The sequence below is a fragment of the Miniopterus schreibersii genome (assembly GCF_964146895.1).
Source record: "Miniopterus schreibersii genome assembly, chromosome: X".
NCBI classification, from domain to species: domain Eukaryota; kingdom Metazoa; phylum Chordata; class Mammalia; order Chiroptera; family Miniopteridae; genus Miniopterus; species Miniopterus schreibersii.
This window is the reverse complement of record NC_138104.1, coordinates 41,033,538-41,060,254: the sequence shown is the minus strand read 5'-3', so window position 1 is coordinate 41,060,254 and position 26,717 is coordinate 41,033,538. Positions and strand designations below refer to the sequence as shown.

General features: G+C 37.2%; 1 pseudogene across 1 annotated transcript; it reads left to right on the top strand.

Annotated features, from left to right (window-relative positions):
* Positions 1-1,110: 1,110 nt before the first annotated feature.
* On the top strand, positions 1,111-26,717 carry LOC308550936 (calpain-7 pseudogene; annotated as a pseudogene). The gene is made up of 2 exons: positions 1,111-1,206; positions 24,285-26,717. The product of its transcript is annotated as a calpain-7 pseudogene (transcript).

The following is a 26,717-nucleotide window of genomic DNA, read 5'->3' as shown; positions in this document are numbered from 1 at the left end:
AACACCTCCCTTCTGTGAGATACCCAAAATGTCAAAGAGACACATGGGTTTATATTTCAAAGGAGATGTGTGAGTTTATACATATATTTGGGAACAATATTAATACAGATTTTAAAGGCCTGAGTCTAAAAGACATCATCTAGGGTGTAAGTGTAGACAGAAAAGAAATAAAGAACCAACAGAGCCAAGGTCATTTCAAATTAAAATATTTATAAATCAGCAACAGAATAGTAAATTCATCTGAAAAAAAATAGTAGCCAGAGAGGGAGAAGGAAACCATGAGTGTGATTCTAGAAACCAATTGAGTGTTTCAGGAAATCAAGATTGACTAATTATGCTTAAAGCAAACTTTACAACATAGTAATCTAATGTGGCCAAAATTACCCCAAATTATCAGGTTAAAACAAACATTTATTATGTCACATAGTTGTTGAGGATCAAGAATCTGAGAGCAGCTTACCTGGGTCATTTGGGTTCAGAGTCTCTCATGAGGTCACAGTCAAACACTCAGTGCTACAGTCCTCTGAAGACGACTAGAGCTGGAGGATCCAATTCTAAGAAAACCCACTCATTCACATGGCTGTAGTCAGATTCCTCAATTCCTTGGGGATTGTTGACAATAAGCCAAAGCTTCTCTCTGCTATTGACTGCATGTTTATATCACAAAAATTCATATGTTGAAGCTTTATAATGTCTAGTGTGATGGAGTTTGGACATAGGGACTTCGGGTGGTAAACTGGGTCATGATGGAATTAGTATTTTTTTTGAAAAGACAGAAAGTAGTGTGATCATCTGCTTTCCTTTTGATATTGGAAAACTTGAGGTATCCTTTTCCCCAGTGAGTGCTGGGGTGGAGTCCTTACGATACTTAGAGAGAAAGAATTTCCTGAGACTCTCACAGAAGGTTGAGTGATTTTTATTTGCACGGAATTAAATCCCTGAGTTTCCAAAATCCCATTTCCCTTAAGTCTTGGAAGAAGTGTAGCTGGGGGTTTAGTAGAGCTAAAAGCAGAATCAATGTCCAGAGTTTCTGTTCCATGTTGCAGCAGGGTCCAGTTTAGCATCAGGCTAGTTATAGTCCATCTATCCATTGTGTGTGGGCCATGGACCATGGGGGTGAATGCAGGGGAGCCAAGAGAGCTGGCCCCCTACAACAAGTATCCCAAGGGCAGCCAAGAATACCAAAAGCACCAAGAGCACAAGAGAGTGAGTTCCTTTGTTTTGGGGATTCAATATCCCAAATTTACGCCCTTGCAGTGGCCACCAATATTCTGGCCAATTACCTGTTTTCAGATGTGACTGACAGCAAGTACCTTTGCTAGTCCCCCAAACTTTATTGGGCATGTGTCTATCTCCTCTTTGTCCAGTCCCATTCCCCAGGGATCTGTGGGGAATGGACTGGTGGCTCCCTGAGGAATGTAAAGCTCCAGCTTTCTGGCAAGCTGCCCAAATGACATGACTCTAATATTTGGCCTTCCCTTTGCTCCTTTTCTGTTACTAATAACTAATTAATTACAATGGTATCACTTCCACCTCCTGCCTTCCCGGTGAGGACACAACCATGAAAAAGGCTCTCACTAGAAACCACATCAGCCCTGGCCAGTGTGGCTCTGTTGGTTGAGCATTGTCCCATCCACTGAGAGGTGAATGGTTCATTTCCCAGTCAGGGTGCCAAGAGAGAAAGAAAAAAAGAAAAAAAAAAAGAAAGAAACCAAATCAGATAGCACTTTGATCTTGGATGTCCCAGCTTCAAAAATTATATGAAACAAATTTATGTTAAGTTGCATTTTTGTTATAGCATCCAAACTAAGACACTCTCCATTGTTAGCATCTTCTCAAAATATCACAGCTAACTTATTAGTACTCTAAGAGAAAGAGAAAGAAGGAAATAGCAGTGCCTTTTATTACTTAGCTGCTGAAGCCATCTACCATCAATTCTATTTTATTCTACTCATTAGAAATGACTTACTAAGTCCAGAACACATGCAAAGAAAGGGAAATTGGGTTGTACATCCTGAAGGGAAGAGTATAAAATCATTTGTTGACATATATTTTTTTGGTTGTTGTTCCACCCCGTTACTTCATTAGTTTGGAAATCTTTATTTTTGTTAATTGTCCAATTATACACATTTTTGTTTCTTTTTTCAATAATATTTATTCTTTTAAAAATGAAAAAAAATAATTTATCTTTATTGTTGAAAATATTACAGATATCCCTTTATTTTCTCATTGATCCCTTCCACCCGGCATCTGCCTCCCCCTCAGGCCTTCATCACACTATTGTCTGTCCATGGGTTATGCATATATTCATATACGTTCTTTGATTAATGTCTTCCTACCCACTCCCCTACCCCCTTTCCCAATGAGATTCATCAGTCTGTTCCATGCTTCTGTGTCTCTGAATCTATTTTGTTCCTTAGTCTATTTTGTTTATTAGATTCCACATATGAGTGAGATCATGTAAAACTGAATCAGGAAAAATCAGAAAACATGAATAGGCTAATAGCAACTGATGAAATTGAAGCAGCAATAAAAAACTCCCAGCAAACAAAAGCCCTGGTCCAGACAGATTCACAGGGGAGCTTTCTAATTCTTTAAGTTGTAGGGTTAGTTTACTAAAAATTTTTCTTGCATTTTGAGGTAGGACTGTAGTGTTATGAACTTCCCTCTTAAGAATGCTTTCAATGTGTCCCATAAATTTTGGGTTGTTGTGTGTTTATTTTCATTCATATCCAAGAAGTTTTTTTATTTCTTTCTCAATCTTATTGGTAACTCAATCATTGTTTAATAACATGCTATTTAGCCTCCATGTGTTTGAATGTTTTTGAGTGTTTTTACTGTAGTTGATTTGTAATTTCATGCCATTGTGATCTGAGATGCTTGATATGATTTCCATCTTCTTTAACTTGGAAAGACTTGTTTTGTGACCTAACATGTAGTCTATCTTTGCAAACGACCCATGTGCATTTGAGAGGAATGTATATTCTGCAGCTTTGGGGTGAAATGTTCTGTAAATATCAAATTCATGTGATCTAGTGTGCCATTTAGAGTCACAGTTTCTGTATTGACTTTTTGTCTGGAAAATCTATCCAGTGATGTCAGTGGGGTGTTAGAGTCCATGACTATGACTGTATTGCAATTGATCTCTTCCTTAAAGTCCTTAAGGTTATTATTGATAGTTCCTCATTTATTGCCATTTTAAATCGTTATGCCTTTGTTTCTCTTTTTATTTCTTCTTATTTTAGCAGTCCCTTTAACATTTCCTGCAATGCTTGTTTGGTGGTGATAAACTCCTTCAGAATTTTTTGTTTGGGAAACTCTTTATTTTAACATCTCTTTTGAATAATAGCCTTGCTGGATAGAGTATTCTCAGTTTCAGATCCTTGTTTTGAATTACCTTGTATACTTCATGCCATTCCCTTCTGGCCTGTAGAAGTTCTGATGAGAAGTCAGTTGACAGCCTTATGGGAGCTCCTTTGTAGGTAATAGCTTGCTTTTCTCTTGCTGCCTTTAAGATTCTCTTTTTGTCTTGAATTTTTGGTATTTTAATTATGATGTGTCTCGGCATGGGCCTCTTTGGATTCTTCTATGTTGGGACTCTTTATGCCTCCCAAATTTGTGTAACATTTTCCTTGACCAGATTAGGGAAGTTTTCTGCTATTATTTCTTCAAAAAGATTCTCTAACCCTTGCTTACTTTTGACCTCTTCTGGCACTCCTATGATGTGAATATTGTTACACTGTATGTTGTTCCACAGCTCCCTATGACTGTCCTCCTATTTTTTAATTGTTTTTTCTTTTTGGATCTCTGATTGAGTGATTTTTTTCTACCCTGTCTTCTAATTTTCTGATCTGATATTCTGCTTTCTCTAAACTGTTTATTCTTTCAAATGTATTCTTTAGTTCTGTTATGATATTCTTCATTTCTGACTGGTCATTTTACATAGTTTCCATATCTTTTTTCATGCTGTTGGGCATCCTTACAATCAGTATTCTTAACTCTATACCTGATGGATTGCTTATCTCCATTTCATTTAGCTCTTTTTCTGAAGACTTCTCTTGTTCTTTCATATGGGGCCTGTTTTTTTGCCTCCCCATTCCCCCTGCCTACTTGGGTTTGTTTCTATAATATTAAGTAGGGCTGCTAGGACTCTCAGTCTTTTTGGAAGGTCTATAGTGCAGGCCAAAGTCAGATGCTATTAGTTACTGGCCTTGAGTACCCTGTTTGGAACTATCAATAACCCATAGCTTGAGGTCTCCTCTGTTGGAGCTGGGTGTGTTTGGAGAGGACCAACATGCATGCCAAACTCAGCTTTTCCAAAGCCTGCATCCTCCCACTTCCTCCCAGTCTCTATGTGGTCTCCACTTTTTCTCCTTGATTATGAGGGTGCTCTCCAGCTCATCTTCATTTCCAGTTCATTATTCAGGATGGTTTTTCTATATTTTAGTTGTAATCCCAGTTTGGTCCCTGGAGAGGGTCAGAGTAGGTTCCACTCAGGCCACCACCATCTTTAATCCTCCTGTTGCCATATCTTAAAACTATCAGAGTAAATTTTATTGTGCAAAAGAAAAAATGATGTGCCCTCTTGCATGTAAAATATACTTATGCCTTCCTAAGGTACTTAAAGATTCATCTTATTATAGAATCAATTCAAAGTCCACAAAATATGTTTGTAGTTGGGTGGTCCTCTTATTCTATTTCCAACCAGGAGGAATTTTTGGTCAAAGGCCTTTTCACATTTTCTACATCTCTGACCATTTCAATTCAAATTGGCAATGTTTCTGCAAATATACTTCTACATGATACTTTGTGAGACTCCCATAAATCTTGTTGGGGTTCACTATACTAGACTAAAGCCCTGTTCACAAATTTATTCAAGATAAGCACTCTCTACTTTGAGCAAATGACTGAAACACAGATGAAAATTACTGGAAACTCTACTTTTTGCTCAGGTCTAAGACATAAATTCTTAAATGCTTTAGAGGGCTTTTTATAAGACTGAAATATATACTGGAACCTTACCTTAGATCATTTTCAGGTCTGAAAAGGAATTTTACAGCCATACCTTTGGCTTCATTTTTAGTCCATATTATTTTTGTATGAGTGCTGGAAAATATCCTTTAGATTTGCTAACACTAAGATCATTTATGACCTTATAAAAATAAATTTTGGTGGAATAGTCATAGAAAAGTGCAATTTAAAGTGAATTGAAGAATATATATATGGTAGGTGGGGAAGGAGAGTGTATATGTTAAAAATATTAGCTGTAATGGGGAACAAAGAAATAAGCCAGTAACTGAAGGAGAATATGTAATTAATAAAGTTAAGCCAAAATATTAGGACATAAATAAATGTAATATTTTCAAGGTGTAACTGCACAGAAACTTTATTTCTTTCATATGACCTTGTCTTCTTTGTTTTTATTTTATTCAAACTGGCTTTATCTAGCACTCTGGCTCACATGCCTCTTTCTCTCTTGCACATACACTCCTTTAATCATTAAGCACTCAGGACAATGAGGTCAGCATTAAAATATAAATACAGCCTCAGGGCTATTGACCATAGAGATAGAATTTTAATCAAACTAAAGATAACATCTAGGCCTCAGTTGTGTTTCAGTTCCAGGCCCAGAAAAGTAGTTTGCTGTGTCTCACATCAAGATTAGCACCATTGATCAACTATCCCTACCCTAGCACTGACCGACCAGTAGAGGCCACAACCATGACCAAGACCCTAACTCCCTTAGTCACCTTGATTAATGATATTTCTACTCATCCCTGGAAAGCCACTAGGGAGCCAGATCTTTGAGTACTGCTTACCTGTGATTCCAGACTTGTCACCATTTTCTCAGCTAATAAACTATAACTTTCTAGGCTGCAAACTTCAGCTCAAATTTGATTGGGTTTTGACTTGCACAGGCAAATAAACACCTTTAGTCTGGTAACAATTTTCATGTCTTGTGCAGGGCACCTTTTGCTTGTGAATTCAGGGATTCTTGGCCCAGGGCTTGCCACTAGGCCCCCACCTAGCAGCTGCCTGACCTGTTATATCAGAGGCAGAGGCTTAATGGCAATCTGTGAATGGGAACCCCCAAACTATGGTGTTTATGTTTGCAGCATAAGAAATGACAAGTTGAAAAAAACCTAGATTTGGAATTTGCTCTGGTTTTGAAAATTCAAGATGTCTTATAGTATGATTTCATGGGTAACAACCCTAGGAATACCACCATCTTCTAGACTTGGGGACACCCAATTGGGTACAGGGAGGGAAACAGTTCCTGAGATATCTTATTGAGTTTGTTTTGTTAGTCTTCTCTCAGATTCAGGAAAAGTTTATGGGAACAAAGAGGAAGAAATATTGTGTGTCAGTATGCTTAAGGCTATATTCATTACCTATTGAGTCTGTGCCTCATCTTGTGGGAAGGGGGCCAATTCTTACCTCATTTCAGCTGGCCTTGAAGGATTGGGCAGCAGAAGCTCAACTTATTCCAACTGTTCTTTTCTCAACCAGAGAGTTTTGCATTATGGTGCCTGTCTCATAGCTAAAAGAGCTCTGTGTGTGTCTGTCTGTATGTTCATGTGTATTGTGATATTTTCTACATCAGAATGATATTATTATATTTTTTAAATGGAGCTCTATAAATTAGCTTAAACAAATACTAATATGAGAATTCTCTAAAATCTAACAGAAAGTGACCCAAATGCTTTTCAGAATCATTTGATCTGTGGAAATATTTGATATTAAAGCTGGTTTGAGTTTTGTTTGGTTACACAGACTTATCTTTAAAATCATCAGCATTAAATAATATTTTATTCTACTTGGGTTTATTAGTTAAATAAGTTCATGTTATCTCTTGCAAATTTTGTCAGCAAAAAATCTTAGAATGATAAAATTTGTGTAAGTAATATAAACTTAATTGTAGGAGTAAGTAAATTAAATAAATGTAAATGGGATAAAAAGCTTCTTTTATGTTAGCTCTTTAGCAATAACTATAATTACTTAAGTGGTATTATAAATGTCTTTGATAACTTTAAATTCTAAAGTTTTGCAAGTTAAATTAAATAATAGATATTCATTGAATCTCTAGACCATTTCCAAATAAAATAAAATTTTGAAACATTAATTACTGAACATAAGTTAATATACCTTCTGCTTATTATAGAAAAACTAAAGATATTTGGGTCCATTAGCAAACATTTATATGCCACATTTAAAAAATTTGTGTTATGAAAAAAAACATTTTTTAGAAATTAGTAAATGTGTTAATAAATGGATCAATGTAAGGAATATTAATTACTTCCTTTTTAGTTGTCACTAGAAATTGAGATTCCTAAGAGCTAAGATTTCTATTTAAGATGGATAGAAATTGTATATTTTCAGTATTAAATAAAAGGTATAAGGTATGGAAATACATTTTTTAAGGAATTAAAAAAAGTTTTTCTTAAAATAAGGTTGTTTATTTCTGAATGATTAAGAAGAGACAATCTAAGAGGGAGTTAGAAAGTTGGATTTTTCCAATGAGCCACTGGGACACCTCAAAACATTTTTTTAATCCTTGTATTGGAAAAGTTTTGAACTAATTAGGCCTATTTGATATGCTTAAATTGCAACAGAATTAAACTAGACTGCTATATATGTCACCATACACAAAAATTAATTCAAAATAGGTCAAAGACCTAAATATAAGATGTGAAACAGTAAATTACATAGAAGAAAAGAGTAAGTTACATAGAAGAAAACTTATTGACCTTGGTCTTAGAGAGGATTTTATGAATTTGACCCCAATGGCAAGGGAAGTAAAAGCAGAAATAAATGAATGGGACTATATCAAACTCAAAATTTTCTGCACAGCAAAATAAACTGTCAAGAAAACAAAGAGGAAAACAACAAAATGGGAGAAGATATTTACTAACAGCCTTGACAAGGGTTTAGTATCCAAAATATATAAATAAATCATACAACTCAACAACAACAAAACAATACAATTAAAAAATGGTCAGAGGACCTGCACAGACACTTCTCCCAAGAAGACATACAAATGGCCAACCAATATATAAAAAGATGTTCAACTTCGCTAGCTATAAGGGAAATACAAATCAAAATTAAAATGAGATACCATCTCACACCTGTTAGAAGGGTTATTATCAACAAGACATGTAATAACAAGTGTTGGAGAGGTTGTAGAGAATAAGGAACCCCCATTCATTCTTTGTAGGAATGTAAACCGGTATATACACTATGGAAAACAGTATAGAGGTTCCTCCAAACAATAAAAATAGAGTTACAATATGACCAGCAAACCCTCTTCTGGGTATATACCTGAAAATTTTGAAAACATTTATTCAAGATGATACATATACCCATTTGTTTATTGCAACATTATTCACAGTGACCAAGACATGGACACAACAGAAGTGTCCTTTCAATAGGTGATTCAGTAAAGAAGATGTGGTACATATATACAATAGAATGCTACTCAGCCATAAGAAAAGATAAAATACTCCCACTTGTGACAACATGAATGCATCCTGAGAATATCATGTAAGCACAATAAGTGAGAAAAAGTCAAGAACCATATGGTTTAACTCATATGCAGAATATAAAGCTGAAAAAATAAATTAACAAACAAGACAAACAAACAAAAACTCACAGAAATCGACAACAGTAATAAGGTTACCAAAGAGAAGAGGAGTGGGGGAAAGGTAGTTAAGAATAAAGGGGGTCCTAGATATGGTAATGGAAGAATATTTGACTTTGGGTTGAAAACACACAATACAATATACAGATGGTGCATCATAGAATTGTGCACTTGAAACCTAATTATTTTATTAACCAACATCACCCAAAAAATGAATAAAAATGTTTTAAAATGTTACATGCTAGCAAAGGCAGTTCTTTGTTGATTCCATTATAATCAGATCTATAACCACCTCAGTTTATTTTTTTTTTAATTTGCAGTCACTGTTTTAGTCTGATGCTTTTTCAAATGTTTCATCTTTAGAAAGATCTGTAAAGAGAATTCTGACCTATTCTAAAATAGAGTTTTCTGAGAATAAACTTTCAGTTCATACCTTTAAACTGGATGAAGATTTTAAGGCTCTAAGGAATAACTGGATTTATTAACTGCTGACAAAAGATTAAGATAGATAAGAATTAATTATATGGACTAAATGAATAAAGAATAATTATAATTTTATAATTTTTAAAAAATATATTGCTGAATTTTAATCTTTTTTCCAAATAAAAGAAAATTTGTTTTCTCTTCAGATATTTATTACTTAAAACAATTTGGTAATGTATACATTTGTACGCAATATTGAAACATTTATATTTTTCTCCTTACCAATCTAATCCCTCCAGTAGTTTTGGAGACTCTGAATGAGTGACAATAATTATTTTCATGGTAATGTGGTTGTGTGCATAAATTTGATAGGAATATATTCTTTTTTTAACAGGGCACAATTGGAACTTTGTTTATTACCAAGATTTTGGCTGTAATGTCATGTCTGAAAGGTACATATGTAGAATCTGGATGTCACCAGAAAGCTTTAAGAAATGAAGGTTGACTTTGGAAGCCAATAAAGGCCTCTTAGAGAAACAAACTGATACCTTACTTACATGGTTCACAGCAGTCTTTCTGGGTAAAGAACAAAGGTTTCTTTCCTGAGAGATAGCGAAGGAAGAATCTCAAGACATTTTGGGGAACCCGGAGAACCTGAGAAATTTACCCCCATTGATAGGCATTGTGGGCAAATGCTGATGGCAACTATGTAGCTTGACATTTTAGCCTTTCGATGTTAATTAAAGTTCAATATGGATGTTCCTAATGAAATTCTAGCAAAACAAATTTAATAAGAGCCTATATGATCAATTACCATTCTTGTCATACTTATGCAAATAGCAGCCCAAATTTATTGAAACTAGACTTATACAATAAATTGGTCTTAACTTGGTTTTCTTTGATAAAATGAGGGCAATTTTAGAAAGAAATTTGTTTCAATAGAAACCATCATGCCCAATAAAGAGTTAAATTCTACTTCAGTTATTTGCCTTTAAAATCTTATTTTTCACCTGTGGACTAGACTGGATCCTGATTTTTAAATAAAAATGTCTAGCTATAGCCCTCTGAACTAGTGTTTCATTTATCTCCCATCTTCTGCTGTGGAAATATTGAGAATTAAAACTGTTTCTTTCTGAGCCTAGCAACTGAAGACCCCAGCTAGAACCTATAATGTAAACCTCAGAGAAATAATCACAACAGCCCATGCTTGAATAATTTCAGTGACTGATATTGTGTAAGCAACAAAGAGCTAGTGTCAAGGTGTACATCAGGGACGTTCAGATGGAAGACTACGGTAATCTGTCAGGTTGTAACTGCCTGCCTTTATTCCTGTAAAAATGAAGCTCTGAGCCTTTTATCTGGAGGTCTTCTCAACTAGCAGTTGTAAAGACTCAGAGACTAACTTATGGTTTCCTCTGATTTTTACTTATACTACAGGTATCCTGGCCTCCTGCTTCTTCTAGCTTTGCTGGGGTTCCTGCTTATAAATTGAATGTCTAGAATGCTTCCTCCAAGGCTCAAGGACCATTATGGAACAGGTGGGCTTGTGAGACTGTAAGAGGCAAATAAGATGAGCACAATAGTCAGACAAATCTGACTCTGTCTTATGAATTTATCTTCCCTCTTGATTGACCTTGAACTCAATTCCCTTATATTCCTTAAGACTGTGGAATGAACAAAAGAAAAGGGGGCATTGTAACTACACAAAAACTTTATTTCTTTAATATGAATTTTTCTCCTTTCTTTCCTTTGATTCAAACTGGCCTTATCCAGCACACTGACTCGTCTGCCTCCTTTTCCTTTGTACCTTCGCTTACTTAATCATTAAGCCCTCAGGACAATGAGGACCTTGTCAGCATCAAATAATCTTAGACACAAAGCCTTGGTTCTGTTGACTACAGAGAAGGATTTTCAACCAAAGTAAAGATAACATCTAGGCCTCAGTTGTTTTTCAGCTTCAGACCCAGAAATGCAGTGAAACCAGATGAAGCAATGTCATGGCTGACATCAGGACAGAGGCAATGGTCAACTACCCCCTGTCCTAGAACCAACCAATCAGCAGAAACCACAACTCTAACTCCCTTATTCACTATGAATAATGATTTTCCCGCTATATAACCCAGCCCCTAAAAGCCATCAGGATGCCTGATCTTTGAGCACTTACTTACCTGTGACTCCAGGCTTGGCACCATTCCCTGAACTAATAAACCCTTATTTTCTAGGCTGCAAACTCCTGTTGGCATTTAATTGGTCTTTGATGTGTGCAGGCAAATAAACCCCTTAAATTTGATAACAAAGGAACTTCAAGGGGATTCTTCTGCTTAGACTACCAAGATAAATAGAGTCCTTCTAGAGTCAGGAACCTTTTTACCAAGTCGCACATTGACAGTACCACAATTAAGAAGCTGCCAATGGCCAGGAAACCACTAGAATAGGAAAGACTGCACAGTTATGAAGTCACTGCAAGGGCTGTGGGCTCTGAATCTACTTCATGCTTATTACTGAAGTATAGCACTCCCATTTTAGCACTCCTGTTTTCTACCCTTACAATTGCTACTTCGAAGATAAGCAGAAGCAACAAAATTTGGTAGAAAACAATGACCTCTTCCCCTCCCCTGGCTCTTTGTAAAAGGTTGCCACCCACAAAATTCCAGGGAATAGCTAACCAAAGAAGATTAATTAACGCTCAGCTTAGCTTCTGTATGCCATCTTCATTAGTCCCCCACCTGCTCCCCCTCCCCAACCAGGATGGGTTTTTTTTTGCCTTTATATTCTCCCTGCAAAGACTGTTCAGGGCTGTGAGTTTTGTTTTGGGCAGGAGCCTGCTCACAGTCACCAGCTATTAAAATCTCCAAATGGTCAATTTGGTCTCTGTGTGAATTAATCAGGTGAAAGCTGGGTATAACACTGTAATGCACACCAAGATAATAAAAGCCTTAAACCTTACCAGTCTGTGGATAACTAGGAAGCTGGTAACCTGATACTGGGACCTCTGCTAACTCTGCAAAAGAGAAACAAGATGATTTTGCTTTCTAATCTCATGTAGAGGCATTTGATAAACCAAACATACCCACTGCCTAAGCTCTAGCAGAAAGATTTTTTTTTTCCTTTTTATTAAAATTATTGGTGTTACACTGGTTAACAAAATCATACAGGTTTCAGGTGCACAATTCCACAACATATCACCTATACACTGTATTGTGTTTACCATCCCAAGTTAAGTCTGTGTCCATCACCATTTATCTTTCCTATACCCCTCTTCCCCCACAATCACCACACTGTTAATTTCCCAATCTTTATCATTATAAAGAGATGGGGGAATCAATGTTTTGTGCCAATTTATCATATTCACAACAATAACTATAGCATCATGATTCTGAGACTCAGAACTACATACAATACTAATGAAATAATAAAATGACAGAAAGACATCCAAGTGGAAGTAGTGTTGTACTGGATCTGGTTTGTTCTTACTCACAAGGGCCATTGTTAAATTTTTTGGATTTTTGCAAGCCATTAGCTTGAAATCACCATGGTGGTATTTCAGTAAAAAAAAAAAAATAACATCTTAAAATGTTACAAATCAAGGCTTTTGTACCCTCCCAAAAAATTGATGGTTAAAAATTTATCAGCACTCTGGCTGCTAATGACTTGGAATTTTATATCAGTTGTAATGTTTTTAAAATTGCTCTAATACTTTATGCTTTATATAGTTAAATGTCTTTCCATATAAAATTTGAGAAAGAAAACATTTATTGTGTACTTAACTTATGTTCCATATACTCTACTAGCTATAGTAAATATAGATAACCAATATTTGGCTAGATAATTAAACTTACTTTTACTGGACTTAATTAATCCAGGAGAATTATGTTATGTATGTTTGGATGCTCAGGTTCAATTATTTGGAGGGGTTTTAAATTTTCATAGTTTCAGGTACAGTGAATTTAAGGTGCTGTTAACTCATATGAATTTCACAACTATGTAGACCAGGATTCAAACCTGTAACTACCTGCCTATAAATTGTGCATAATTATGCCACAATATAATGCTACAGTTTAACTAGAAAAATTTTACCCAAGGAGAAGTACTAAATAATAAGATGATATTAATTACAACTATGTTGTTTGGTTGTATGCTACAATGAATTTCAGTTGCTGCTGATCCAATGTGTTATAAATTTAATTAACTAAAGCAAATATAGCCAATTCATTTGCCCATATAAAACTGAGTAAGTGCAACAATTACATAAACAGTGGTTAATTACAAATGTTAACAAGTGCAGCATGCTTTTTATAGCCTACAGTAAGAATCAGCTATGTCTATAATAAAGTCAAACATATGTTCCAAAAGGTATGCCTACAGTACTTAAGTTTTATATATGGCATATTAGGCCTTGATGATTCAATTATTTTTAGAGAAATGTACAAAAGTAATTTCATATTTAGTACAGCACCAAAATCAACCTCCCTTTATCAAGTAGAAGCCTTAGTTGTATTTTTAAAAAAGGGTTGGCTAAAATTGAATTCAAGAGAAATAAACAGCTAGAGTAAAAAATAATATTACCTTATAAAGGTTATTTTTTTCAAAATGAAGTCAGTTATGTTGTTTACATTTTGGACTCAGAATTCTTTCTTCATCTTTAATCTACAAGATAAAATATATACATTAATTTTTTAAGACCTTTTTTTGTGTGAAATATATATATTTTAATATATCTTTATTGATTTCAGAGAGAGGGGAAGGGAGAGGGAGAGAGAGATAGAAACATCAACAATGAGTCATTGATCGGCTGCCTCCCCCATGCCCTACACTGGGGATGGAGCCCGCAACCCGGGCATATGCCCTGACCGGGAATGGAACCACGATCTCCTGGATCCTAGGTCGATGCTCAACTGCTGAGCCATGCTAGGCTAGGCATGTGTGTGAAATCTTGTTTAACAAACACTGCAATGCCTAGAAGAAACTATTATTCTCAAGCTTTATATGTTCACTAGATGGCAGCATTAGATAAATAGATAATCATAAAACTTCCAATCACTTTCTGTAAAGTGAAATAGCAATATTAATTCATATTCCTTCCAGGCACAACTCAAAATTATTTTCTGTAACAGAGACATGAGATCGTTTGACTATTTTTTTTTTAATTTCATGCAATTGCTCTCATTTCTTTTGCCAGAAGGGTGTGTTAATTTTAAAGGTTTTCTTATTTAAGAGGGAAAAAGTATTTCAACATTTTGTTCAGGAATTGTTCTTGAAACTTATTTAGAAAAAAGTAGCTTGGGTTTCTGATGACGGTTTAATTTAGAGTGCATTCAAATATTTTATTTGAGTGTCATATTACAAATTCCTGATTGGGAGGGCATGTAGGAGTGAGCTCAATATATATTAAATATAGTATCACTAATGATTTTGGCTTGTGTCTATGGATCAAAAATGTATACTAAAAGTTAGCCACTTTGTATCTCTGACTTGACTCACACTGTAGTATACATGTACATGAGCTGGGGATTAGTGAAGGTGGTATGTTAGTAAATGCAGATAGTTAAAAATGAAGTTACTAGTAACCTGGTAAAAGAAAAAAGTACTATAAATATCTAGTAAATGTCCCTAAATCATGAAGGATTGAGTTAAACATATCTAAGTTAATGTGTAAAAAAGAGTAAAAATGAATTTTCATAATATTGATGATATTAATATAAATTTGATACTCTAAAATAGTTTGTTATGGATCAGAAGCTATCCCATGTAACACTGGTGTTAATAAACAATGCATCACCTGGAAATAATAAATGAAAGGCCTTTTCCACCATGTGCAGGAGATGGATGGAGAGTGTTATAGTGTTGATTTGTGTTCCCCATAAAAACTCACATGTTGAATTCCTAACCCCTAATACTTCAGAATGTGATCTTATTTGAAAATAGAGTAACTGCAGATGTAATTTGTTATGATGAGGTCACATTAAAGTAGAGTGGACCCAAAATAAAATATAACTGCTGTTTCTACAAAAAGCAGAAATTTGGACACAGAAACACTTAAAAGGAAAATGATGTAAAGAAACAGAAGAAATTTGCAGTCACCATTACTGAGAGGAGACAAAGCCACAAAGGCACCAGTCAGCTCCTTCCAGCTTATACTACCCCCACCCATCATGGTTACACCACTTTGATGATCTGGTTGCCAGGGACAGTGTTGGAAATTCACAGGCTTAGAACCCCATTGTCCAGTACATCCTTCCACGGAGTAGTGCCCTGTAACCAAGACAAGCTGGTCAGAGAGAAGATGCCCATCACCCCAGGGAATATAGGACTTTTCCACCACCCGACAGAGATCCCAGAAGACAGAGCAGTGTAAAAGAATCTAAAAAAACTGCTTCAGTGCCACCAATAGGAAAACAAAGGCAAAATTTCTTAACCTAAAAGAGAAGAGACACTTTTAATAATCTCATTTCCATAGATGCCTAGACATAGAAAAAATCCATCAAATACCAGGAATAACCAAGGTAACAAGGCATCTCAGAAAGAAAATTTTTTAAAAATCTACAGAAAATAAACTTAAAGACATGGAAATATGTGATTTAAATGATAGAGAATTTAAAATTGGGTTTCTGAAAATAAACTCAATGAGATAAAAGAAAACACAGGTAGGTAGTTTAATGAACCAGAAATAAAGTAAATAAACAAAATTAGTACTTTAACAAAAAAATTAAAACTTTAAAAGAGAAACAATTAGAAATTCTGGAGATGAAAAACTCAAGGAAATAAATGAAACATGAAACAAGCTTAGAAATGAAAGCTGATCAGGTGAAGGAAAAAATTAGTGATATCAAAGATAGAAATCTAAATATGATACAGATGAAAGAGAGAGACTTCAGAGAGAGAAGAAAGGAAGAAAGAAAGGAAGAAAGAAAGATGAAAGAAGAAAGAAAAGAAAGAAAGAAAGAAAGAAAGAAAGAAAGAAAGAAAGAAAGAGAAGAAGGAAGAAGGAAGGAAGGAAGGGAGGGAGGGAGGGAGGAAGGAAGGAAGGAAGGAAGGAAGGAAGGAAGGAAGGAAGGAAGGAAGGAAGGAAGGAAGGAAGGAAGGAAGGAAGGAAGGAAGGAGGAAAGGACACTACAAAAACTGACTCTATATATAGATAAGAATAATGGGTATAGTAGAAGAAGAAGAGAGGAAGAAGGGACCAGAGAGCTATTCAAACAAATAGTCAGTGAGAACTTTCCAACACTGGAAAGAGCTAGATCCTCTAATCCAAGAAGCAAACAGAATGCCTAATTACCTCAATCCAAAGGAACTTCTCTACCAGGCACATTATATTAAAACCATCCACAATTAATGACAAAGAAAGAATTCTCAAGGAAACCGGGGGTGGGGGGGGGGGGGAGATGGTAATATAAAAAGGAAAGCCCATTAGGTTATCATTGGATTTCCCAGCAGAAAGCTTACAAGCTAGGAGAGAGTGGAATTAAATATTCAAAGTATTAAAAGAGGAATACTACAAGCCAAGATTAATATATCCAGCAAAGTTATCCTTTAGATAAGAGTAAAAAATAAAGACTTTTCTGACATACAGATGCTGAGGGAATTTACCACAAGACTCCATTACAAAAAATACTGAAGGGAGCTATTCTACTTGAAACAAAATACAAAAGGAAACATAACTATGAATAAGATTACTAGCAAACAGATAGATAGAAGCAGAATGTTATAACCCTTTTTCAGAATTGTGTATTATACACTTGAATATAAAAGTTAAAGGAGATAAAAACATTTAAAATAGAAGACAATAGCTACTGCAGTTATGAAATAAACTCACAGCATAAATAGGAACAATTTGTAACAACTAAAACAAAAAGGGGTGCGAGTAAAGATCAGAATTTGCAAAGGGGAATGAAGATAAATTCAGAAGGAAAAAATTACTGTATATATGAAATTTTCTTTTACATATTCTTAATGGTAACCATACACACAAAAAACTTAAGTAAGACACATTACTTAAAAAAAGAACACAGAGGAGAAAAAATCATAGAATACTACCAAACTAAATAAAATGAAAAACATAAATGAAATTTTTAAAAATATATAATCATAGTCTACTGGAAAACAAAAGATAAGATGGCTATAGGAAATCCTCATATACCAATATTCATCCTAAATGTAAATGTACTGAACTCACCAATAAAAAGGCACAGAGTAGCAGATTGGATCAAAAAACAAAACACAACCCTATGCTGCCTTCAGAAGACATATTTCAGCTGCAAAAACAAATATATACACAAAGTGAGAGGGTAGAAAACTTCTTCAATCAAATAACATTGAGAGAAAAGTGGGTGCAACCATACTTATGTCTGACAAAATAGGTTTCCAGATAAAAAAGGTAACAAAAGACAAAGATGGATATTTTATAATAAAGGGGATAATATATCAAGAAGACTGAACAGTTCTCAATACATATGCATGCAACCATGAAGCACCGAAATATATAAAGCATCTACTAAGAGAACTAAACGGAGAAACTCATAAAAACACAATTCTGGTAGGGGAACTAAGTATGCCATTGACAGCTATGGACAGATTAGTCAAACATAAAATCAATAAAGGAAAAAATGGCCTTGAATGACACGTTAGACTAAATGGACATAATTGACAATTACGGGGCCATTCTTCCCAAAACACAGATTATACATTCTTTTTTAGTGCACATGGAACATTTTCAAGGATAGACCATATGTTGGGACACTAAACTAGTCTTAATTTTTTAAGAAGACTGAAATCATACCAAGCATGTACTCCAACAACAAAGTTCTGAAACTGGAAATCAACTGAAAAAAGAAATCAGAAAAAAAACCCACAATTATGTAGCGTTTAAACAACATGCTACTAAAAAATGACTGAGTCAAAGAAGAAATAGAATGAGAATTCTAAAGGTACATGGAAACAAATGATAATTACAATATGACATATCAAAACTTTTGGGATGCAGCAATAAGTGTAATAAAAAGGAATTTTATATCAGTACAGGACATTTTCAAGAAACAAGAAAAATTCCAAATAAATAGCTTAACATTACATCTTAAAGACCTAAAAAAGAGAACAAATGCAGTCCAAGTCAGCAGAAGGAAGGAAATAATAGAAATAATAAATAATAGGGAATTAAATGAAATACGAGAACAAAATGACAATATAAAAAAATAAGACAATAAAGAGCTGATTCTTTGAAAAGATGAATAAAATTGACAAACCACTGGCTAGACGCACTAAGAAAAAAAGAGAAAAGACACATATAAACAAAATCAGAAAAAATGAGAAGTAAAAATGGACACCACAGAAATACAAAAAATCATACAAGAACACTATAAAAGACTACATGCCATGAAATTCAATAACTCAGAAAAAGTGGACAAGTTCTTAGAAATATATAACCCTTCTAGACTGAATCACAAAGAAGTGGAAAATCTAAATAGACCAATTAACAGTGAGGAAATTGAAACAAACATTAAAAACCTCCCCAAAATTAAAAGTATAGAACCAGATAGATTCACTAGTGAATTCTACCAAACAGGCAAAAATGATTTAAGACTTATCCTTTTTAAACTCTTCCAAAATATTGAAAAAGAGGCAATACTTCCTAATACATTTTATGAGGCCAACATTACCCTGATACCAAAACCTGGCAAGGATATCACACACACAAAATAAACTATAAACCAATATCTCTCATGACTACAGATGCAAACACCCTAAACAAAATACTGGCAAATTAAATGTAACAATATATTAAAGATGTACTATATCATGATCAAGTGGGATAAATTCCAGGGGCACAAGAATAGTTTAATATATGCAATCAATCCCAGTGAGAGGCCACATTAACAAAATCAAGGATAAAAACCATATGATTAGGCTGTTCCCGCTTTTCTTTAGAAGAGAGATTTAGTTTGCTCTTGCTTAAAATTAAACGTCTCAATTTTAGCAGTACCTGAGCCAAAGCAGGGTAACATGAGTCGGATTTAAATTAGGCCTGTGGAGAAGATGGTGGCCAAATAGGCAGATCTTTCTTGCACCTCCTCCCAGGGCCTGACTGGAAATACAACTAAACTAGGGAACATTCACCTGGAATGACCAACTGAGGCCCAGCTGAGGAGGAGAGATATATCAAGGAAGGACAGAAAACACCTGGAGACTGGTGGGAAGGGCAAGGCCAGAAAGGGGCTGATCCAGCTTCCAGGGGTAGTAGGCTGAGAGTGAGGAGGAATCTCTTGGCTACAGGAGGGTTATTTCCCTGAGAACATTAAGGCCCAAAACCCAGGCTGGGCTGCACACCCTGGAGCACCAGAGCCCAGACAAGAAGCCCACGTAACATCCAGCTGTGAAAAGCAGCAAGACTGCTGGCCACCTGGGAGTCTGGAGCTGGTCAGAGTTAAAGCCGCAGTTTTGTTTTTAAACCCAGAGCACACAGGAGTTTCCTCTGCAGCTACTCACCTGAAGCTTTGGAAGAAGGAGGGTGGCGCAGACTCAAGGTGCCTAAGGAGAGGCTTGGGTGGAAAGTACTGGGGGTGACAAGGAAAAGCAGTAGCCGGGAGTCCTGCATTTGGTCCTATACCCCTAAAACAAAAACAGCTGGCCCCTCCCATAAGTCACAGCTCAAAAAAGGAAAATACCAAAGAAAATTATACCACCCTAGGCACTACAGGCTGCCACAGCCTCAGGAGCCCTGCCTGCCACACCTTGCATTTCGATTTTTGAAGAGGAGACAGCAAGAGAGCCCAAGCCTGAAGCTTTGAAGGGTCCAGGACGTGTCAGTGACAAGATAGGTTGTGGGGCCATCCACCCCACTATCCCTGGAACCTGACTGGTGTTTACCCTGCATGGGAGAGCTGATAGAAATTCGAGGTTCCACCTGATACCATTAAATCGCATACAAGAAACTACACCCAGCTGAAGGAAGGGAAATATTCTGGGGCACTCTCAGAGGAGGGACAGGGAAAACACCCATCATTTTCCCTCAAACCTGAATGTCACCTGGGACAGGGAAACACACCCGTCACTTTCCTTAAAACCTGAATGTCACCTCCTTATCATGGGGGATCCAGAGGTCAAGACTCCTGATTCCACCTAAAGCCCTTTTATAAACAGACTTTTGAGTGATTAAGATTGACAGCCTGCTGGCAGATGGAGACGGGGTGAGGAGGAGCCTGGGGAACCTGGGGAAGTTTGCTGACCCATCCCCTGGGCCACAAGCTGCTAGCAAATCAGTGTTAGAATGCAGCTTGGAACCTCCCACATGGAGCCAAGTCCTGTGGAGAAAGACACAAACTGTGGATCACTTGAAGCTTCAAACAGGTTGCTGAGAGGCAAAGGATAGTTTCTGACAGTGGTTAGCCCTAAATACTTCCCAAGAAGTCCAGAATTTACAGACAAAACAATTAGCTTCAGTCAGAGGACCAGGATGCAAAGGGAACTTCCAAGAGACAATAAACTCTGCTGAGATGAACACCACATTAATTTTTTTCTTCTTTATCTCCCTTATCTTTCTTCTTTATTGATTTGTTATTAGTCTCCCCTTTTCCTTTCATAGATCTAAATGTTCCCTTCCCTTTTCTTACCATATTTTTTTACCTTCTTTCTCCTGTTTTCTCAGTTTTTCCTTTTCTTATTTGTTGTCTATCTGCTTTCTCCTCTATTTTCCTTTTCATAATTTTCTTCCTCTTTTATTTTATACAATTTTTCTTACCTTATTTTTTTTTCAATTTTTCTTTATTGTAGAAAGAATTACAGATGTCCCAATTTTTCCCGCATTGATCCATTCTACTCAGCCCCCACCCCCCAAGGCCTTCACCACAATATTGTCTGTGTCCATGGGTTATGCATTTATGCATATAAATTCTTTGGTTAATCTCTCCCCAACCACCCACCCACCCTTGCCTTCCCTCTGAGATTCCATGCTTCTTTGTCACTGGATCTATTTAGTTCATCAGTTCATTTTCTACTTAAATTCCACATATTAGTGAGATCATGTGATATTTGTCTTTCTCTGCCTGGCTTATGTTGCTTAGCATACTATACTCCAGGTCCATCCGTACTGTCCCAAAAGGTACGAGACCTTTTTTCTTTACAACTACATAGTATTCCGTGGTGTAAATGTCCCACTGCTTTTTTATCCACTCATCTGCTGTTGGGCACTTGCGCTGTGCTCAGATCTTAGCTACTGTAAATTGCGCTGCTCTGAAGATAGACCTTACCCTATTCTTTATTCTTATTTTTTTCTTTCATCTCTGCCATTTCATATTCCTTTTTCTTCCCCCTTTTTTTCCCTTGTATTTTCTTCTATTTTTGTTCTATATTCTCCTTCCTAACTCTATCTTCGTTTTTGGTTGTTTTTGTTGCCATTGTAGGGGTCTGGTATATGTTTTTATTTTGTTTCTTGTTTTGGTTTCTTATGCTTTGTTTTGTTCTGCCAGCACCTGTACAACAGCTTGCATGACATGGTGAGTCAGCCAGCCCAAGAGGAGATTCCTCCCACAAATGGAACAACAACATTCAATACCTAGTTACAACAGGACAGCTCAAAGAAGTCACACAAGGGACATTCTGAGAGCACTCAGCTCAGGAGATCTGAGATTGCACTACTGAGTCCCACAAAACACGTACTACATAAAGCCATCTGAGGAAGAATGGGAGGTATAGAAATTTGCATAGAAACAAATACAAAAGGACAGCAAAAATGGGGAGACAAAGAAATAACCCCCAATGAAAGAAAAAGAGGAAATTCCAGGATAGCTAAATGAAATGGAAGCAAGCAATTTATCAGATGTAAAGTTCAAAATAATGGTTAAAAAGATGCTCAAGGAATTTAGTGAGAATTACAAGAAACTTAGTGGGAATGACAACAGCATGAAAAAAGAACTAGAAACCACAAATAAAAATCAGTTGGAGGGGATACCAGATGTGGCTGATTAAGTAAAAGCTACACTAATGCTCTCCCCGAAATAAACTGAAATTGCAACTAAAATATAGAAAAACGGTTCTGAATAATCAACTGAAAACTAGCTGGAGAGAACTCTTATGACGAAGGACATAAAATGGAGACCACATAAAAATTGGTAGAAAGTGTGGAGGTGCAAAAGGACTGGCCAGGATTCCACAGGCAGCAGCTGAAGTTCCCCATGGATATCTCATCTGTGGGGAGTTCCCACTGAGGACTCTGTAGTCTAAACCACACGCTGGGCTCCCCATCCCAGAGCATCAGAATTGAGAAAGGTACTCACATAACAACTGGCTATGAAAAGCAGTGGGGTTTCTGTCTGCCAGGGAGAGATGGTTGGTAATACAGGAAACTTCTTAAAGGGCTAATGAAAAAACTTTGTGTGGTGCCACTCATCTTGGGCTCTGGCTGAGGGAGGGCAGAGTGGACTAGAGCTTTGTAAGGAAAATCTAGGGGTGCTGGCTCTGGGGATAGAGCTTGGAGGATGCCATCTGGATTCCTGTGCTGAATCATTTCCCCATACTGTAGTATATATGTCTGCCTGAGAAATATATCCTGCAGATGGCAGACCTTTACCATCCAGGCAGCTTTTGCCTGGGGGAGGGTAATTGCCCCACCCATCAGAAAACCTCTTGCCCCATACTGTGAAGTTTATACCTGGCTGTGGTCTACAGTCTGAGGTTCATTAAGAAACTAAGAATAAGAATCAGCATGTAGGCAGAGATAGATCTCTGGGTGCTGTGAGTCTTTGCCTGATCTGCTTCTGGATCCAGGGCTTTAAAAATCAGACCTTGGTGCACATCTTGGTCCTTCCAAATGCACCCAGCCACATCAGAGGGAGCCCCAAGTTGTGGATCACTGATAGCTCCAAACAGGATACCAAAAGACAGTCACAAACAGCATCTGACATTGGCCTGTACCAGAGGCCACCCAAAAAACCCTGGGAGTCTTAACAGATTTACTTAATACATAGAAACAAACTCAAACAGGCAGCCAAAATGAGGAGACAAAAAAAAAAAACCCAAAAAAACAAGCGTAAATGAAAGAACAAGAGAATTCTCCAAAAGAAGAGATAAACAAAATGTAGATAAGCAATCTATCAGAATGATTATAAGAATGCTCAGCAGCATGAGAAAAGATACAGAAACTATGAAAGAAATTAAGAGTGACATAGCAGAAATAAAGAATACATTGGAAGAGATAAATAACAGATTAGTCGAACCTGAGGATCAGATCAGCAAATTAGAAGACAGGGTAGAAAAGCACTCAATCAGAGATCCAAAAACAAACAATTAAAAAACAGGAGGACAGTTTAGGGGAGCTGTGGGACAACATGAAATATGAAAATATTCAAATCATAGGACTGCCATAAGGGAAGGTAAAAAAAGTGAGCAAGGGTTAACAAATCTTTTTGAATAAATAATGGCAGAAACCTTCCCTAACCAGGTGAAAGAAAAAGTCACACAAGTTTAGGAGGCACAGAGAGTTCCAAGGAAGGTGAAATCCAAAAGGCCCACACCAAGACACATCATAATTAAATCTAAAGGGGAAATAAAGAACTTCCCAGACAGTAAAAGGCTAAAGGAGAACATTAGCATCAAACCAGCATTGTGGGAAATGTTAAAGGGAGTGCTTTAAGAAGAAGAAATAGAGATAGAGAGATGAACATAGGTATAAAAAAAAAGTGGCAGTACATAAGTACTTATAGATAATAACCTTAAGTGTAAATGGATTAAATGTTCCAATTAAAAGACATAGCATAGCCCCACCCACCTCCTGTGTAGCCCAGGGGAGGAGTCCGGCCTCCCCCTCCCCAACCTGAGGAAAACTCCAGAGGGCCAGGATACGCTTGCTCAGTACAGAGGGCGGTGGTGGCAGCAGTGGCGGCGGGGAGGGGTGGGGGTGGGGGTGGGGGCGGGGAGGGGGGGTGGAGGGGGAGGGGGGCGGGGGTGGAGGGGGGAGGGGTGGGGGGAGGGGGCAGGGGGGGTGGGGGGGCGGATGGGGATGGGGGACGGCGGGGGCTGCGGGGGGGCGGGGCGGTTCCGGGGACGCAAAGCCTGGCTGCCCCAGCGTGGGGGTGACACGTTGGGGCTGCCGGAGCTGGGAAGGTCTGCTCTCCTTCCTCTGCTGCCCAAAGGAAATTTTGCTGTCCTTCCACGGTGCTCCGAAGTCCTTGCCCCAGTTGCCAGGTTCCCCGGGTCAGCGAAGCACCACTGTCTCAGAGTCTCGCTCCCTCGCCAGGTGCGGGGCCTCGCGCCATGCACTGGGCGCTGGAGAGGGACGCTATGGAGTTTGCTGGGCCCACGCGACCAAGAAGGTCGCTAGTCTGAGGCGGTGTTTTACTACAAGGAAGCTGCACAAGCCTTAATTTATGCTGAGGTGGCAGGATCAAGTCTAGAACGCATTCAAGAAAAAATAAATGAGTACCTGGAAAGAGTTCAGGCTTTACATTCAGCAGTTCAGTCAAAGAGTGCTGTGCTGATCCTTTGAAATTAAAACATCAGTTGGACTTGCAGCGCGCCCATTTCCTTGTTACACAAGCTTTTGACGACAATGAAAAAGGGAATGTTGAAGATGCTATAGAATTGTATACAGAAGCTGTAGATCTTTATCTAAAAACTGCTGATAAAACTGCAAAGTAAACTTGAACAGTTGGCTCGGCAAGCACTAGATAGAGCAGAAGCACTAAGTGAGCCTTTAACAAAGCCATTATGCAAAATCAAGTCAACCAATATTAAACCAAAGCCACCTCCAACGATAACACATTTTCCACTAGGAACTAATCCCTTCCTTGAAAGACCTCAGCCATTTATAAGTCCACAGTCATGAGATGCACAAGGACAGAAATACACAGCAGAAGAAATAGAAGTTCTCAGAATAACATCAAAAATAAATGGTGTAGAATATGTACCTTTCATGGATATTGACCTGAGGGAATGCTTTGCCTATCCCATGCCTTTCTGTGATAGATTGGGCAAGCTACCATTATCACCTCAGCAAAAAGCTATGTTTTCCAAATGGATACGCCCAGAAGACCTCAGCAACAATCCTACAATGATTTATACTGTGTCCAGTTTCAGCATAAAGCAGACAATAGTATCAGATTGTTCCTTTATTGAATCACTGGCTATTAGCGCAGCTTATGAAAGACAATTTAATAAGAAGTTGATTACCAGCATAATTTACCCTCAGAATAATGATGGTGAGACAGAGTACAATCCTTGTGGAAAGTATGTGGTAAAACTTCACCTCAGTGGTGTCCCAAAAAAGGTGATAATTGATGACCAATAACCTGTTGAGCATAAGGGAGATTTTCTCTGTTCTTATTCTAACAACAAAAGTGAATTATGGGTTTCTCTCATTGAAAAAGCATATATGAAAGTCATGGGGAAGATATGATTTCCTAGGATCCAATTCAAATATTGATCTTCATGCTGGGTAGATACCAGAAAGGATTGTTATGCATTCAGACAGCCAGACTTTCAGTAAGGATAATTAATTTTGAATGCTTTATCAAAGGTTTCACCAAAGGGATGTCCTTATCACTGCATCAACTGGAATGATGACTGAAGCTGAAGGAGAAAAGTGGGGTCTGGTTCCCACACATGCTTATGCTGTTTTGGATATTAGAGAGTTCAAGGGGCTGTGATTTATCCAGTTGAAAAATCCTTGGAGTCATTTACACTGGAAAGGAAGATATAGTGAAAATGATATAAAAAACTGGACCCCAGAGTTGCAAAAATATTTAAACTTGGATCCTCGAACAGCTCAAAAAATAGACAATGGAATATTTTGGATTTCGTGGGATGATCTCTGCCAGTATTATGATGTGATTTATTTGAGTTGGAATCCAGGTCTTTTTAAAGAATCAACATGCATTCACAGTACTTGGGATGCTAAGCAAGGACCTGTGAAAGATGCCTTACAGCCTGGCCAACAATCTCCAGTACAAATTGGAGGTGTAATGTCCACAAGGGGGCGCTGCAGTTTGGGTTTTGCTTAGTAGACACATAACAGACAAGGATGATTTTGCAAGTAATCAAGAATTTATCACAATGGTTGTATACAAGACTGATGGGAAAAAAGTGTATTACCCAGCTGACCCGCCCCATACATTGATGGGATTCAAATTAACAGCCTTCATTATTTGACTAAAATAAAGCTGACCACACCTGGCACCCATACTTTTACATTAGTGGTTTCTTAGTATGAAAAACAGAATACATTCCATTACACAGTTCGGGTATATTCAGCATGCAGCTTTACTTTTTCAAAGATTCCTTCACCATATACCTTATCAAAACAGATTCATAGAAAGTGGAGTGGTCAGAGTGCTGGAGGATGTGGAAATTTCCAAGAGACTCATTAAAATAGTCCCATTTATCAATTCCATATTTTAAAAAAGGGCCTTTACTGATAGAGCTAAGAGAACCAAGGCAATGTAGTGTTGCATGTGAAGTTGTAGCAGTATCTATGGTGGGAGATCCTGGTCCCCATGGCTTTCAGAGGAAATCTAGTGGTGACTATAGGAGTGGGTTTTGCTACCTGGAATTAGAAAATATGCCTGCTGGGATTTATAACATCATTCCCAGTAATTTTTTGCCTCAACATGAAGGACTTTTTTTCTTGGACTTTAATAGTATTATCCCCATCAAGACAACACAACTTCAGTGA